This window comes from Lepidochelys olivacea (genome assembly GCF_965140295.1).
Source record: "Lepidochelys olivacea isolate rLepOli2 genome assembly, chromosome: 8".
Classification (NCBI taxonomy): domain Eukaryota; kingdom Metazoa; phylum Chordata; order Testudines; family Cheloniidae; genus Lepidochelys; species Lepidochelys olivacea.
Window position 1 is genome coordinate 92702143 of NC_140418.1, and position 12263 is coordinate 92714405.

General features: G+C 41.4%; 1 pseudogene across 1 annotated transcript in view; it reads left to right on the forward strand.

Moving 5' to 3' along the window:
- Positions 1 to 12263, forward strand: part of LOC311524960 (FRAS1-related extracellular matrix protein 1-like) — a 128301-nt pseudogene that overhangs the window by 74352 nt on the left and 41686 nt on the right. Inside the window, exons 28-30 of the transcript in view lie at positions 3326 to 3342; positions 4235 to 4508; positions 10458 to 10629. The product of the transcript in view is annotated as an FRAS1-related extracellular matrix protein 1-like (transcript). The remainder of the gene's footprint in view (positions 1 to 3325; positions 3343 to 4234; positions 4509 to 10457; positions 10630 to 12263) is intronic.

A 12263-nucleotide genomic window follows, 5' to 3' on the forward strand; every position in this document is an offset into this window, starting at 1 on the left:
AGTTCCACATCTGCTCCCATCAGCAAGTAGGTATTGTGAAAGGCCAGGGGCACCAGTCCTTCCTTTGAAAATTAAAATCTTTCAAAACTGTAAAGCCCTATAGGCTAAACTGTGCCAGTAGGCCCAGTGTTGAGCTAAGGATGCCATGTGAGCTGCTTTCCCCCTGCCCTCCCACCATGAAGAAGTAACCATGCATGGCATTAGGACTCAGAGACACCCCAGGAATCGTGATTCCTTCTCTACTTCCCCCTTGCTCTAGGGAAAGTAGTAGTTTGTTTCTGGCCTGTACCAGCAGTGAATTCTGACAATCCCATGGTGCCTCAGCTGCAATGGCCAGTGAGGAGAGGAATGGTAAAGCCAAGACTCCACCTTTCTCTCTGCCAATTTTCCACCATCCTGTTCTGGAAGCAGTAGGGGAATGCAGCACCTATTTACTCCTATGCATGTAAGATGAAATCCTGGTCCTATTGAACAATTGCAAAGCTTCCATCAACTTCAGTGGGGAAGAAATTAACCTCTGGAATCAAAAGCCATGTCTTGATGGGTAAACAATGATTCCCCCCCCCCAATCATGTTAGCTTAACAAGGCCAGCTAACCTAGCTTCAGATGTATTTACCTGCATTTTAATGGGGTTTCTTAATCACGTTAAACTAACTTGAACTAACATGATTGAAAAATACTCCCTTTTTTCCTTCCCAGACATACCCAAAGTCTGGGTAACTCATGTAGGGATGTGAGCAGAGTTCTTGCTTTGTGCTATGGGTATGTAATGCATCTGGCTCCAGGTAGCTGCTAATTGTTATTGCTATACATTTTGTGTCACTTACGGAAATGTTGCCCTGTTACACCCTTACCGTTATATGAACTGTGCTGTTATGAAATCGGCCAATCAGTGTTGGCTGATACTACAGCATCATTATTAGGAGTAAAGATTTCACCAGCCAGAGTTAGCAAGACTCACCACATTTAGTATAACACACAAGTAATATCCGGGCTCCTCCTATGTGCTATTCACAGACTCCTATCCACAAGCATGGCTTCAAATACCATAACTGCACTTATGACTCAAGTCTTCCTCTCTACTAAAGACCTGTTCACCCCCTATCCTATTGTGCATCTTGGCCTGTCTTTTTGTCACCCACTGATTTGGCTAACAACTTCAAGCTCAACACTGCCAAAAATGAGCTTCTGATTTCCCTCTTCTTCCCCTCTCTCTCCCTCATGAAGCTTTCTCCTTCTCCGCCATTTCTCTGTCACCATGGATACCACCACCATCCTCCCTATCATGCAAGCCTTCAATCTAGGCATCATTTTTGATTTGGCTCTTGACTCATGCTTCCAGGCCATATCCAAGTCTTGCCACCTCTGCCTACATAACACTTCAAAGATTCAGCCTCTTTGTCTGTCGTGCCAAGCCTCTTGTCCAAGTCCTGAACATCTCATCCCTTGACTGATGTAGTCTCCTCCTCTCTGGCCTGGGGGTCAGCCACATTGCCACTCCAAGTCCATTCCTTCTTTGTGTTCCTCCACTGAAAAAGCCTGATTACCTTATCTCTGCCTTTAGGATCCTTTTACTATTTGCCCCTGCCCTATGACGCATGTTTAATGTTTTATCAAGCCATTGACTTCCGCCTTTGCTCTGATAGTGATTTAGCCTCAGTCACCAGCTGGTCCACTTCTCTCTTAAGTACCTTTACCCACATGTGAAAGCTCCCCTTCAAAATCCATACAGCCACCACCTTTTCCTGTTTCAAATCCCTCCTTAAAACCTACTTCTGCTGTGACACCTACAAATCACTCCTGCCTGGCATTGGCTGGTCAAGTGGCAAGTCAGGACCTCTATTTTTATTGCTAAACACTCCACCTTATGTTATCTCCTCTCCCTTCTTACCCATGTCCTGTCCATCTGTTTTGTTCACCAGCCCTGCCCTGTCTTTCATCTAGACCATAAACTCTCTGGAGCAGAGGCTGTCATCTTTGCTATTTGTCTATTTGGCTTTGCTTGTCAGCACAATTGGGCCCTGATCCCTGACTGGGGTTCCTAAGCACTATTGTAATACAAATAAAGTAATGATAAATAGCCCTTGATCTACAAGTATTAACAGTGAGCAGCCTAGAAATGACTCACCCAAAAAACGATTACATTTGGAGATACCTGACATTTTCCTATATCTGCTCAGACTACAGCTAATATTTAGGTTCCCTCTATTGGAGATAAAATCCAAATACTAGCCTGGAGTTGCATTGGTGGTATAGCATTGTCAGTTCCACATTCGTGGCTGGATTTGGCATCCCCTCAATAAATGGGGGGTGATCACACAAAAGAGATTATGTGCTAAGTACCTGTAGCAGAGACATCATCTGTATGACTTTTTCACCACTCTGCCATAGGTGATTTAAAACAGGTACACTGGGTTTGTGGGGAGGCATGGGGGAGAAAAAGACGCCTGCTTTTCAAGAACGAAGGAGTTAAAAACCCTTTTTAAAAAAACCCGGCACCCTACATTACTTTCTGCTGGTAATCTATATTGGGTTAAATAACGCCTCATTATTCTTCAACACAGCTGAGCCTTCTCAAAATGTTTATCTTGTTTTGTAACTGGTACCTTCTGGCATGTTCCAGTGCCAACTCTCCTAGCCCTCGCTATATTTCATTCTCACTATTTTTGGAATGGAGCTGCTGGTTCCAGGTGATTTAATAAATTGCTTCTTTTTTTTCCCCGTGTTCCTTTTAACTTACCCATCTGCTCAACACATGCGTAACTTGCAATCTGTCGGCAGTTTGCAGAAAGACAAACTGTCAGAGCTGCGTGCATTTGACAACTTTGTTCCCAATTAGATTAGTGGTAATTTTAACAGATTTCAGGGCAATTGAAAAAAGGGATGACATGTTATTAAAGCATCAATTTTGACAAACCCCAGCACATACAATTTCAGTGTAAATTATTTGAAATGCTTTAATTAAAGCTATGAAAGATTTACCCTTTTAAGCAGGAAGTGACTGCAAGACAAATATAAAGGGAAAGTGGATAACTGAGTTTCCTAATGGTTTATGCTGCGCATGGCAGTCCACTAGTCACCACCACCATAATCTATGACTGTAATGTTGGAGGCATAGTTAATTATTCATAGCCTCCTCTCTGTAGCAGATGTGATTAAGAACATGAAGTGCAGTATTTAGAGATCTAAGCACTACCTATGAAACTCTCAGCTCAAGCCTCTTTTAGATTAGAAGCTGTCAGAAAACTGCCTGGGAAATCTAAAATGGTGGGTATATTTGTAAATGTCACCGTTTTGCTCTTTGTTCTGCAACCCCTCCTGTAGTATCGATGCCCAAGCCTGTGAGTGGTTATCTGGAGCAAGCATTGCTTTTCCTACACTTGAAGACATGTTCCAGGCTTAGGAGCTCAGTAAAAGAATGCAACATATATTATTTAAACTGAATTCAGCACTCAACATTCATCAGTACCAGAGTGCTTATACCATGTGTATAGTACACTTAACCATTTAAGCAGCTTCATGAATTATGACACCAATCCAGCAATCTTCATGCAACAAACCTCCCATTGGCTTTACTAGATGATTTTCACAATAAGGAGTGCAGGACCCATATGTTATCCAGCCATAGTGTGTTGTTGGACTAACTGATTTGTTCTACCTGAAGGAAATAATCCCTTAGTCGCATCATCTTGGTGTCTGGAAAATAATTTACACACATTTAGCTGCACCCATGTGGATGCTCAAAAGATGGGGGGGCTTCGGAAGGAAACAAAGAGCCCTTGATATCCCCTAGCAGCTGCCATGCAGGAGCCAGGCACAATTGCAGTCCTACCCTCTTGTCCGTACAGAGACGGCTCCCCACTAATGCCCTGTAGGACACAGGCCTCTCCAAAGGAAGCAAGAGGAGGTGAAATGGTGCAGCAGGCATGCTTTTCCTAGGCACCAAAGATTTTTGGGTAAACAGGTTAAAGTTTTGGAGCAATGTGACTCCACGTCACCCCAACACGGGACTGTCCTTAAAGGCATAACTGAGTTCTTATATCTTATATCCCAATTCTGCAAAGCCCTTAAGAACTTACACTTAAGTGTTTTGCTGAATCAGAGCCCAAGTCTTCGAGGAAGATCTCATTATTTTTATATTTTTTGCTGTCCAACAAAGAGCTGCATTCTTCTAGAATTCTGCAATGTTATTTTTGCCTCTTACTTTTCATCGAAAATTTAACTTTCATTCAGATGTTCTTCAGCTTACAGACCTGGATAGTCCGTTAAAAAGCCTACTCACATATTACCAAGCACCCACAGAATGGTCATCTCTACATGACAGAGACTGTCTTGTATTTGAGGCCAGTTTACACAGATGGATATCAATAACTTGGAAGTGTACCACAGACACAATGGAGGTGCTGGGCAAATTGATACATTTTCATTTGTAGCTACCCACAAAGTCAATCATGGTTTTCTGGTCAATGGGCAAATGAGAGAAGAGCCAGTGGAATTTACAATACAGGTAAGTATGGTTATTAAATGTAGCTATCTCCCTTCTGAAGCATCTCTTAAATTAACAAGTATCCAATAAGAGACCACTAAGTTCTAACTAGAGCTGTGTTGTTAACATATTTTTTGGTTTTCAGGCAATTCTGGAAAAAAACAAACAAACAATTTTGGGTCAAATTGAAAATGAACATTTTTGAGAATTGTGGCAAATCAAAATTCAAAAAAATACTTTTTGGGTCAAACAAAACTTTTCATTTCAACAGAATCAAAGCATCTTGTTTCGATTTTTACCATTTTCAACCTTTTTGATTGTTTTTTAAAAAAAATAAAGGAAATTTTGAAATAAAATGTAATTTCTAACGAAAAAAATGAAACATTTCATTTTGAAAATGTCAGAACAAATTGTTTCAGTTTTTTTCAGGGTTTTTTTTTCCAACTGAAATAATTTGTCAAAATAGACACACATTTGTTAAACATTTTTGTGTTGCCAAATCTGCATTTTTTGCCCAAAAAAGTTTCAAGCAAAATTTTTTGCCCAGCTCTAGTTCTAACTGTCAGGGAGGAACAAACCGTTTGCTTTTTTTTGCCAGCTTTTGGGATAACTTACCTCCTTGCTACCATTATTTTTCATTTTGATATAGCTTTACACTTTTCGGTTCAAGTCAAGAATTGCTGAAAATCTTGTTTCAGATAATGTTTCCGTGAAAAATCGGGGCCAAAAGTGTAGACTCAAGAGGCTCAGATAGATTGAAAATCATGTGAATTTGAAGGTGCTCCTCTGAATCCAGTGGAACCATTAAAATATCTGAGATCAAATCTCTATTAACTGCATCTGAAAGTATGTACCAAGCCTATTGGGCCTCTTAACTGCGAAATATAGTAAACTGAAATAGCCAATGTTCATTAACTGAGTAATAATTAACAGTCGTTATTTCTAGGGCATGACTTAAAAGGCTTACACAGCACAAAATCTAATTTGTGCTGTTTGCCAAAACTTGGAGCAAATAAATGTTATTTTTTTAAAAAGTGATCAGCTTTTTGGTGATTTTATTGATTTACTTATTTTATTGTGCATTTCCCTCCGAGCTTCCTGATTTTGATTTACGCTGCTGGCAAAGATAGTATGAAATGTTACTCATGTGGTATTTCTGACCCAACCAGGTACTGGAAATCTCACAAGACTATTTGATTTCTCTGCCAAAACTGATCAGATAAGCAAATCAGGAATGTGAATGCTTACCAGTGTGAAGCAAACAAAAGTTTTTAAGATTCACCCCTTGAGTGAATACTATCCATTGTTTTTCTATTGTATAGACTGGCTTGGATCAAATTCCCAGATGGTATAACCTCCAAAGTTCAAATCCAGATCTGAACTTCATAATGTATGCCCATCACTAATCTATATAGATTGGAACGAACTCTGTGTAGTGATGTAATTTCTTCTGAAAAACTCACAGTTGCCATAGAGTTTAAGGCCAGAAGGGACTGCCAGATCTTCTAGTCTGATGTTCTATATCTCACAGACCACCAGTGCCACCCAGCACCCGCACACTAAACCCAACAACTGAAATGAGACTAAAATATTACAACCCTGGATTATGTTCCACAGTGAGATAATAAGGAGGATCATGCTGCACCAGCACTCGAGGCCCCTGCAATGGCAGTGAAATGGTTAAGTGAGAAATCATGTCATTCAGGGGTGGTGGAACCAGAGGGTGGGGGCTAACAGCCCTGAAGTGGAAATATTGTGGGGAGCAGATCTACGTTTCCTTCTCTCCCCAATATCTTGCAGGGGTGAAAGCTCCCATGCACGTGTGTGTGTGTGGGGGGGGGGTGAGAAGGAGGGTCTGCCATGCTGCACAAGATTGGGCTGCCCACCAGACAACAGCTAGGACTGCCTGGCCCAGCCCAGTCCCGCCTTCCAACCACTATGGTCCTGGTGGAGACACCCAGCCTGGGCGAGGGCCAGCAGCAGGTGTTCCACCCACTGGGGTGTGTTTTGGGGAGACGGATGGGACAGGGCACCGGCAACTTGGTGGGGGAGATCGGAGCACAGGGTGCCAACTGACTGGGGGAGCACAGGGTGCTGGGCAGCAGCCACCCAGGAACTTCTGTAAGATCAGTAGTAAGAACTACTGGTTTCAGAGTAACAGCCGTGTTAGTCTGTATTCGCAAAAAGAAAAGGAGTACTTGTGGCACCTTAGAGACTAACCGATTTATTTGAGCATGAGCTTTCGTGAGCTACAGCTCACTTCATCGGATGCATGTGAGCTGTAGCTCACGAAAGCTCATGCTCAATTAAGAACTACTGGGTTGCCCCTTCCTGTCCTGGAGCTGGCTGCCCCCATTCCCCCACCTCTTCACTTCCCTCTGAGTCTCAATAGTTCCACTTGATCCTCCTCCTATCCCTTCACCCCCTCCCACATTTACAGGGAGCTTCTTGTCCCCATCCCCCTTGATGTCATGAGCTTTGATTAGAGCTGGAGGAATAAATCAAATAAATACTTTATTTGAGAATATCCTTTGAATAAAGCTTGCTGACTGTCTCACTGGCGTTCTTGACTCTTTTTGTTTGCTTATATGCATCCATTCTAAGTGAGGTGAGGCTTTTACTTTGCAAGAATGCTGGTGGAATGTAAAGCCCTGTGAATACTAGTGAGAATAAATATTCACAATTGTATTCACATTGGAGCGAGTTGACGGGCTATTTGCAAAACCATTCTGATTATTTGCACTATAGGGTCATTGAACAATTACAAATGCTCCTGGATAAGAGAAGTGGAAGGATTTCCTGTTTAAAAAGCATAGATTATCCAGGTTCTGACTGATCATGGGACTTAAGTACAGACGTCCCCGACTTAAGCAATTGTTCGTTCCGGAAAGCCTTGAATAACTTTAACTTTAAGTACATGAATATGCCCATTGAAGTCAATGGGAATAGTCACATGTTTAAAACCAGGCTTGGGCTTTTTCCTTGTTGAATCGGGGCCCCAATCAGGTAACAGAAAAAATAATTGTGTTCAGTAATAAGCAGTGAACTATGAATAGTTGATCCCAGAGATCAGTTTGCTAATACACTATGGGCTAAAATTTGTTCACGGAGGCTACTGATTGAAGAATTGTGACAAGCAAACAAATTCTTAAAAATCTCAACCTGTTTTGCAGATATTTCATTAGCAAAACAAGGGGTAAATCTGTCAGATAAATTCTTTGAGGCAAATAGACCAGCCCTAACTCCCATATTAGCACTGCCAAATCTGTGAAAAAGTATGTTATGGGGTCGATTTTCAAAAACACAGTTTCAATTTACATTGGAAGTCAGTGGCAGTTGAGCATCTAACTGCCCTTTGTGCCTTTGACAAACTCCCCTTTAAGAGGTATTAAAAAAGGGTGGGATTTTCCAAAGCATCTATGTGATTTATACTTAGTCCTTAGTGATAATACTTAGACTTGCATCAGTGCAGGGGACTGGACTAGATGACCTATTGAGGTCCCTTCCAATCCGACATTTCTATGATCCTATGATTTAGGAGCAAAAGGCCAATTAACTTTCATTGAGAATCCTTTGTCTCTTGATTGATAGAGATATTCACCTTTATTCTCTGTAACCTAGTGTATCCTAATTTTCCTTCAGTGTCATTGGTATTTTCTGATCTTGTAGATAACTTGGACAATTGACAGTAATGTCATCTGATATTTGAGGTGCTGGATATTGAGAAAGTATAGGTTTCAGAGTAACAGCCGTGTTAGTCTGTATCTGCAAAAAGAAAAGGAGTACTTGTGGCACCTTAGAGACTAACAAATTTATTTGAGCATAAGCTTTCGTGAGCTACAGCTCACTTCATCGGATGCATACTGTGGAAACTGCAGAAGACATTATATACACAGAGACCATGAAACAATACCTCCTCCCACCCCACTCTCCTGCTGGTAATAGCTTTTTACTTTTTCTTTTTGAGAAAGTATAGGTATTCTGAGGTTTGTCTGGCTAACATTTCAGCAACAAATGAATTGTTTCTTGTTCCTTTTCTCTCTCATTTTTGTCAGTAACTCAGAATTCCATAACAACTGAAATGTGTATGATATAGAAAAGCAGAGTTCAACATTTTAGAGAGTAGAGGACCAGATTCCTAGCCAGTGTAAATCAATGTAGTTTCACTGACTTACTGGAATTTATTCCAGTTCAGTGAGAATCCGGCCCAAAATCTCCAGCTAAAGGTTTGTAAACCGTCTGGTATAAATTCAAATTCTGTAGCTTACTTGCAAAATAAAACACTGTACCTTTAAACATACTCCTTACTGTGTGTGCATACTTAACTGCTTATTCAGAACTGACAGGTTTAACATGTCTGGTAAATCAGCCTTCACAGTCACCAGAGAGAGGCACCTCTGGCAAAAGTTCAGAAGTCAGTGTTTTGGAAAGATTGGTTTGACCAGCTCTCAAGTGAGAGCGAATCCCAGACCAAACACAATCAAATCTTAAACGACATTTAACTGCTATGATGCTGAGGCTTGTTGCTGTTGAAATGCCTTGAAACCTAGAGAGATAATCACCCATTTAAATCTCAGGTCATATATGTTGTGACTTAGCTTTTCTATTTGTTCGTTGTTGTTTGTTTTTAAATCCTAACTCAGTATCTCATGAATTATTGGATAAGCTTGTGCCAGAAATTTTAAAAATATGCCTTTACACCTAGACATTATAATAAAGGTTTTGTCTTACTTTTCAGAACATACCTCCATGATTGCATCTTCAATACCTATTGTTAGGTAAATCTTAAGATGCTTTCTTTATTCTAGTTGGTAAAATATAGTCACTTGGCAAACATGTTTTCATCCAGATTGTTTCCTATTTAGTTCACAAAAATAAAAAAAATTGGTATATAAAGAGTTACTAGGAAGTAGTGCCCAAATTGCATATTTCTTAAACTCATGGCCTAGTTTACTAATCAGTTGTCATAAGATGTCATGTGGGGAACAATCACTTAAGAATTGCAGAATGCAGTCAGTGAAGCAACTAATTAGTTGGACAATGGCATGAAGGTGCGCATCCCAAAGGAGTGCAAATTATCAGAAAAGGTGAAGAAAGTTTTGATAGATCAGTATCTCAATGGTATAAAACTCAGCACTTGGCTGAATTACAGTGACTGCTAGGGCAGGTTTGTTCCTTCTTTAGGGACTGTACACTATAAGGGATTAAAGTACCAACATTTTCCTTCTCTAGACTTTTTTCAGAAAGAAACTACCAGTTAGCTGCATGCTTGGAAGAACACAACCAGAAACGTAAAGGAGTTAGAATAGCTGAACATTTCTTGATTTAAATTCTGAACACTTGTGGCTTTCTTTCTTCTTTCTACACTGTAGTTTGCTGCTCTGCTCTCATCCCTTCTTCACAGCACAGTGGGGGAAGCTAGTGTAAGTGAATCCAAGCTTTAGCTGCCTTCACTTGCAGTATCTTCCCCATGAGGCTAGCAGGGGGAGAATTAGGAGGAGCCCAGCTGGCTCTCCCGCCTCACCACCCCCAGGTCCGGGGAGCCCAAACTACACAGAGCTTCCACCAAAAAGGTTCCATAGGGCTAGGAAAAAGGGGGAGTATGACTTGTACGTGGAACTCCCCACTTCTATGCATCCTGGGTCCTCTCTCCATGTGGACATGGAGTAGGATGGATGACTTTCAAGGGCTTTGAAGTTTATGAAAAGTGCTAACTCTGCCTTTTATTATGAATAATGATCAGCTCTCTAGTGAAGTGATGGGGAAAACCAGGGGACACAGCAGGGTAGTGTGCTTCTAGTTGACTTTTAAAAACTTATAAATAAAAAATGATTGGACATAGTGTTTTTAAGAATCCTCTTTAAATCATCACATGAAGATTTTATAAACGCTGTATACTTTCTCCTCTCCTTCCCTCATCCCAAATATAATGCATAACTGGTCAAGCAACATGACAAAATCTCTCCAAAGCTCCAAGTGAAAGAAAGTCCAACCACCTTACAGAACCTGGAAGATAACAGGTTTGGAATTCTGATCATGGCTTGCAATCTGAAATTCACAGATGTTGATAACAAAGATGAAGATCTCACCTTCAAAGGTCAGCGGCCTCCTTTCTTTGGGTGTCTGGAAAACTCAAAAACAGGTATTTGATTTGCATATGAACTCTTAGCTGGAGGGATTCACAATGGATAAATCAAACTGTATTTGGAATGGGAGTAATCTGGTACTGTTATTTCATTATTTATTATTTTACAGTACTCAAGTGTGTGATAGATACCTCACAATAGCGATCAGAAGCTCTGGTCCCTGCCCTGCAGAGTGTATTGACAAAGGCCCTGATTATTCACGTGTTTAATTTTATGTGGTGAGCAGTCCCACTGAAGACTGGCCGGTTTTATTCAATATCTTCATAAATGATCTGGAGGATGGTGTGGATTGCACTCTCAGCAAATTTGCGGATGATACTAAACTGGGAGGAGTGGTAGATACGCTGGAGGGGAGGGATAGGATACAGAAGGACCTAGACCAATTGGAAGATTGGGCCAAAAGGAATCTGATGAGGTTCAATAAGGATAAGTGCAGGGTCCTGCACTTAGGACGGAAGAACCCAATGCACAGCTACAGACTAGGGACCGAATGGCTAGGCAGCAGTTCTGCGGAAAAGGACCTAGGGGTGACACTGGACGAGAAGCTGGATATGAGTCAGCAGTGTGCCCTTGTTGCCAAGAAGGCCAATGGCATTTTGGGATGTATAAGTAGGGGCATAGCGAGCAGATCGAGGGACGTGATCGTTCCCCTCTATTCGACATTGGTGAGGCCTCATCTGGAGTACTGTGTCCAGTTTTGGGCCCCACACTTCAAGAATAATTGATCTTTTTATCCACAATAAATAAATTGGAGAGAGTCCAGCGAAGGGCAACAAAAATGATTAGGGGACTGGAACACATGACTTATGAGGAGAGGCTGAGGGAGCTGGGATTGTTTAGCCTGCAGAAGAGAAGAATGAGGGGGGATTTGATAGCTGCTTTCAACTACCTGAAAGGGGGTTCCAAAGAGGATGGCTCTAGACTGTTCTCAATGGTAGCAGATGACAGAACGAGGAGTAATGGTCTCAAGTTGCAGTGGGGGAGGTTTAGATTGGATATTAGGAAAAACTTTTTCACTAAGAGGGTGGTGAAACACTGGAATGAGTTACCTAGGGAGGTGGTAGAATCTCCTTCCTTAGAGGTTTTTAAGGTCAGGCTTGACAAAGCCCTGGCTGGGATGATTTAACTGGGAATTGGTCCTGCTTTGAGCAGGGGGTTGGACTAGATGACCTTCTGGGGTCCCTTCCAACCCTGATATTCTATGATTCTATGATTCTAAGACAATGGGACTTCTTAATATTAAGTACTTCTTTGCAAGACTGGACCTTATTTCAGGCATGACACAAGAAAGGAGATATTGCTGGTGGAGGAAAGAAGAGGGAACCTCAATAAAATGCTGTGGTTACTCAGCCAGGGCTAGCGCAGAGCTCAGTGGAGTAAAGGAATTTTGTTTTGTTTATATCATAAATACAAACAGAGAGATAAATATCACTGTTGACTTATGACTTGTAGGTGTGACAGAAGTGGGGACAATGAAGGGATCTGAATGACGAGATCGTAGTGGGCCTTACAGACAAGCTCAGGAAGGGCATTCCTGAGGGTAGACGGCACATGAAAAGAAGGATGGAGGGTAATATGACTTTAGGAAGAAATGAATTCAGTTGACCCAAGTAAACACCCAGCTGCAGGA